Source organism: Sorex araneus, chromosome 4 (genome assembly GCF_027595985.1).
Source record: "Sorex araneus isolate mSorAra2 chromosome 4, mSorAra2.pri, whole genome shotgun sequence".
NCBI lineage: Eukaryota > Metazoa > Chordata > Mammalia > Eulipotyphla > Soricidae > Sorex > Sorex araneus.
In genome coordinates, this window is record NC_073305.1 from 51,357,929 (window position 1) to 51,363,928 (window position 6,000).

The window sequence follows — 6,000 nt, forward strand, 5'->3', positions numbered from 1 at the left end:
ACCACTTAAAGATCCAGGGGCATTTTCCTGTCTAGCGAGAGATCTGTCCTTAAGCAAGGGCTTTCAGCCTAGTAGATCAATCCTGGCCAGCAGTCCCTCTGCTGTTCCTTGTGGTAGTGCCTTTATTTTGCCCTGAGCTGCAACCTGGGATACTCTTGGCTACAGGCACATTCATGCCTCCTGGGCTAGCACCCAAGACATGCCCCAAGGGAACAGTTCCTAAGACAAACCTAGCTGGAGTAGAGAGGCACTGAGTAAAGGCAGGAAGTGAGTTGGCTAAGAAAGGTGCTCCCAATGGATGCCTGAGAAGCCATTCAGCACCTGAGTGCCTTCAGGCGGTATGCACAGGATCCTATTCCTGAGAAGGGCCTTTAACCTGAGAATTTGCTGCACCCATACAGCCAGTCTGGAAACACTGGCTATGCCATTTCAACACCCCCTGCTACCACACCCCCCACATTTTTAAAATACTGTACTGTGAATTATCTGGTCAATTGTCTGTTTCCCTTGTTTGTGTAGATAGCCAGGACAGTTTTATTTCCTGTTTTGCTGTCTTTCCTCTGGTGGGGTTAGGTGGTGGTTTGGAGTGCCAGTCCTGAAGCTTGCAGTTCCAATTCCTGTTCTGTCACTTTGTAATGGTGAAATCCCAGCAAGGCATTTAGCCTCTCACTGCTCCAGAATTCTTTTACACACACACACACACACACACACACACACACACCACAGACAAGTATAATGAGCCATGTGGTGACCATGCAGTGAAAAATGACCTTGAACATCAGAGATATTGGGAAGGGATATTGATGGAGCACTTCGCACAGGTCTGGCTTGTTCCAGACACTCACCTCTTGCTCTTGAACGAAAAGAAGTTCATGAAACAGAGGTTTTTCCATTTCATTTGGTGGTAGATTTGAGTCTCATGTGACTTAACCAGGTTGGAGCAAACATTTATACATTTCAGTGGAGAAATATGAACTATGTTGGGTTCTTGGGTGCCTCCCCAGACTCATTAGGGCAGTTTGCAAGCTAAATTATCGTGTGCTTCCAGTTTATCCTTCAAAAAATTTCCAAAATTCCTAACAAACCTATCTGACTTCAAGGACTTCAAATAGGTGAATATGCATTGTATCTGATCAGATAAAGATTGAGCTTGTTAAAATGACAGCCATGAGGAAGAAACACAGTGTTTTTCATGACTTTAGGTCCAATCCCAGCACTTACTAAGCAGGCAACAATATTTTTTGGCTTGCCAAGAGAATGAGTGAGTGGATGGAAATATTACTTTCAGAGGAAGATGTGTATCAAGAGGAAATTCACATTGAGCCCTCAACCACTTCAATCATGAGGTGCTGCTTCAGGAAATCAGACTCAGACTCTGGTTTGCAAGATCTACTACCTCTATGGGCATTGATTCATTTGCTTGAGAGATGAGCAGACAGCTGGAAGATAGGAAATGAAGGACTCCGTCTCTATCTTCTAAGGTTTTTGTTCAACAGATCTCCAATTTGTGGAATTCCGTGTTTCCCCTTGCAAGCCGTGTATGCATTTGGGTGTGTGCACTCAAATTAAGTCATCTGCAGACACACTGGCAAGGCATCTCCTGTTCTGCTCATTAAAAATGCTTTTGAGTCTGTGGAACAAATAAATCAATATTTTTGGCTGCTCTCCCAAAAGGGTTATTTTCACAAAACAGAGTACAAGATAAGGAATTTATGAACGATCACATCCCGGTGCCGCCTTTCCCAGTGGGAGAATGCAGGGGCTGGGTTGTCTTTCTGGGAAAAAGTCTTACCCCCTTTATGCCCAGCAAATAATATTTTATGGCCCCAGGTTTATGGTGGTGTTTTAATGATTGCTGTAGAAAGCGGGAGTTTTCTCTCCAGTCACTAGAATTTGTCAAGAAGGGCAGGGGGCCATAAAAGAGGGATGAACCCCAGGGACAAACAGGCTCCATCTTCTGAAATAAACTAATAAAGAGCCCCAAGATGTTTATTCCTCTGCCTCAGAGTCAAGACCAGTGGGGTTGCCTGCATGGGGCCCTCCCACAGATGGAACACTCAAGAGGACAAAGAAGCCGGAAGGGTCAGGGCTTCCTCACACCACATGGCCACAGTCAAAGTAATCCAGGATATTGTGTTGTCACAAGCCACTGGCCTGGGAGGAGAGGGCTGAGGGGACAAAAGGGCTCTTGAGGTTAGAAGACATTTTTGAATATTAGACTGACTCAAGGTGGCTCCCTCCAAACCTCAGGCTTTCCTTGCCCTGGTTCTATTTGCTGTGTTCATGCAGCTCTCAGCCCCCCCCCCACACCTTTTTTAAGTCAATTACTTTGGGGAGTGGTGAATATGGGCTTAATGGACACTTTGGGTTTTGTTCTATTTTGTTGAGATGTTTTGTATTTTAAGGGGCATCAGGATTAAACAGTCCAGTCTGAATCTCTCTCTGCCTCTTTTTGACTCACTTTCTTTCCCTCTATGAATTTCAATCTTCTCACTTATAAAGTGAAGATAATGAAATATTTTTTACATTCCAACAACTGAGATAGTAAGTATATTAAATGCATTTGTTCCTGGCAATAGCTTCTTAAAGTACTTTAACATCAGGATGTCTGCTTCTGGATGTTAGGTAAAAATTCTGGGTAAAGTAAGGACCCCGATGAGGGTTGGGGCAGTGATCTGGGTAGAGGAGAGAAACGTGGGATACAATTTATGTAATTATCTACCATGTCTTTATAATAGAGTTTAATAAACATGAGGCTAGTGTAACATTCATCTTTAAAATTACAAGACATTACTAAAAGAGTAATGAAATGAAAGACACTTGTGTTCATGAATCAAAAGAATAAACATTATTAAAATGGCCATCTTGCCTAAAGCAATCTAAAGACCTCTAATGAGCCTTATCAAAATACCATTTTTCCAGGAAGTTGAACAAAGAACTCTGAAGTTTATATAAAGTGCAAATGACCCATGACAAAAAAAGAATTTTTGAGATAAAAGAAAAAACCAAAGGGACATACTCCTTTACTTCAACCTATAATACAAAGCAATAGTAATTAAAATTGCATGGCTTTGAGACAAACAGGCATGCAGATCAATGGAATAGAATAGAGAGTCCATACATAATTCCACACATACACAAACATCTAATCTACCATAAAATGAAAAAAAAGAACCCTCTTCAAAAAGTGATCTTGAGGAAACTATACAGTCACATACAAAACAAACCAAAACAAAAAAACAACAACAATAAGGAGGAGGCAGGAGAGGACAGGATGTGTGTGTGGCAGAGGGCGGGGGTGGGGTGGAGTGAAAACTAGATTACTAATATCTGTAGCACTGTAGCACTGTCATTCTGTTGTTCATGGATTTGCTCGAGCGGGCACTAGTCAGTAACATCTCCATTATGAGACTTGTTGTTACTGTTTTTGGTATATCGAATAGAATACACCACAGGTAGCTTGCCAGGCTCTACCATGCAGGCAGGATACTCTCAATAGTTTGCCAGGCTCTCTGAGAGGGACGGAGAAATCGAACCCAGGTCGGCTGCGTGCAAGGCAAACGTCCTACCTACTGTGCTGTCACTCCAGTCCACTAATATCATACATCAAAATTAACTCCGTATGGGTTAAAGTCTTGTATGTTATATTCCAAACCATAAAATACATAGAATACATAGCTCATATATTCAACATCAGGAATATATTTAAAGACTCAATACCAATGGCAAGAAAACAAAACAAAAAAAATAACCAAATAGACAATATCAAATTATAAAGCTTTACATAGTAAAAAGAAACTACCATAAAACCAAAAGAAAGGTCACAAAATTTTTAATTGGAATATGATATTTCTGTCATGTCTGACAATGACTCACAATGGTGTGACTTTCAAAATATACATACAGTTCATACACGCAATAACAAACAAACAAAAAAAAACCAAATAGACAAAAGACTAAAACAGATACTTTCCATAAAACCACACACACACAAAATTTCCAGCATCCCTATTATTAGGGAAATGCAAATAAAATCAGTTATTACCTCACATCAGTGAGATGACCTTTATTAAAAAGATTGAAAAGAAGAGTTGATGATGATGTGGAGAATGAGAAACTCAGTAAACTGTTGGTAGAAATGTCTATCAGCATAACTTCTTAGGAACAGTATGAAATTTCCTTAAAGCGTAAAAATGGAATTATATTTTATTCAGAAATACTATGCCTATGCATAAATATGAAGAATTTGAAAACTCCAATTCAAGAGAATATTTGAACTTCTATTCTCATAGAAAGATTATTTGCCACAACTAAAACATGGACTCCACTTATGTGCCTCCACCTAACCGAATAAAGGTTTATATATATACAATGGAATACTACTTTCCCATTAACAAAATTAGATGGATAGATCTTGAGCCAATAATGTTAACTAAAATTAAAAGTTGAAAGACAATTATAGATGTTTTCACTCTTCTGTGGGGTATGAATAAGGCAAGCATACAAACTTGCCAAAAGAGAAAAAGGAAAACCAGAAAATGAAATCCAGGACTCCATGAAAATTCTAGTGGTTATTGGAAGGAGAGCAAGATGAGAATGCAGACAGGGATCTTTTTGGTGATGGAAGTGGTGAGAATGACACACATTTAAAGGTGTAAAACTAGACCTCTGAAATTCCAATAAAGTTGGAATATTATGAAATATTTTTATAAACCAACTAAAAATGTGAGGTAATAGGTTGGGAATCTAAGTTAGCAGTAGAGCAGTAGTTTCACATACATAAGCTCTTGGGTTCGATCCCCAAAGCCACACCAAAGAAAGTAAAATAGATAAATAAGCTCCTCCTAAAATTAAACTTTGAAGAAATAAGATAATGCTAGCTGCTGAAATAATGAGTAAGAAATGATGATGATGATGACGATGACGATGAATATGCTGCTGATGGTGGTGGTGGTGGTGATGATGATGATGACTCTTCTGAACACAGAACCAGGAATAGCTCACAAACTTTGCCAGGTATAGGCTCAAAACTACTAATACTGCTAGTTTGTAATGTTTATTGAGCTCTTACTGTGTGCTACATGCCAGCTCCTGTCTGAACGCTTTTATAATTATCCTTTGTATCATCCTTACCACTTCAAGAAGTAACTACTGCTATTGACTTTACTATGCAGAAAAAAGGAAACTGTAAAGAAGAGGTCACAATTTCTATAAATCCAAGCTGTTTTAATGTTCAGATCTAAGTGTTGGATCCATTAGCATATGATTCTAACAGAAGCTTAAATACCACACTACCTATAAACAATGTCAAACTGTTTTTAAGAATGATATCTCTAGTCCTCCAATGTGCCAATTTCTCACTTCAGCTTCTCCCTTACTAGGATTACCTTATGTGGAGTCTTTCCTAAAAGCCTTCCATTCATGCGCCAAACATAAATATCACAGGAATCAACACACCAGAAAGTCTGATTCAAGTTTAATTGGATGGAACTTTCAAAGATTTGACTAATTAAATAAATTGTCTTGTTGTGGATGCCACAACTTCCCGACCCTCATTCTGCCACTTCCATCTAGAACTATAGCATCCATGCTCATAACTTTACCTTCAGTTATTTCTGTTGGGGGGTGAGGGAATTGGGGCACATCCATTAGTGTTCAAGGTTTACTCCTGCCTTTGTGCTTGGGGAACCACGTGTGGTTCTGAGGATCTAACCTGGGTCAGCGCCATGCAAGGCCAGTGGCTTACTCACCCTACCTTCAAATCTCTAGTCCCTCACCTTCAATTCTTACCTTGTCTAGGTTGTGTCCTTTGTGTCCTTTGAATGAGCTCTGTTTCATGCTTTTCCTGTATTGTCCTCAAAATGACAGCAGAGGACCTCACATTCCCTTCACCAGTGCCGCTCAGATCATGTCCCTGTTTAAAGTCTTCAACATTTGCCAGGTGAAGTTGAAACAAGTGAGCCTACCCACAAGACGCAGCAGAATACATTCTGGGTATCT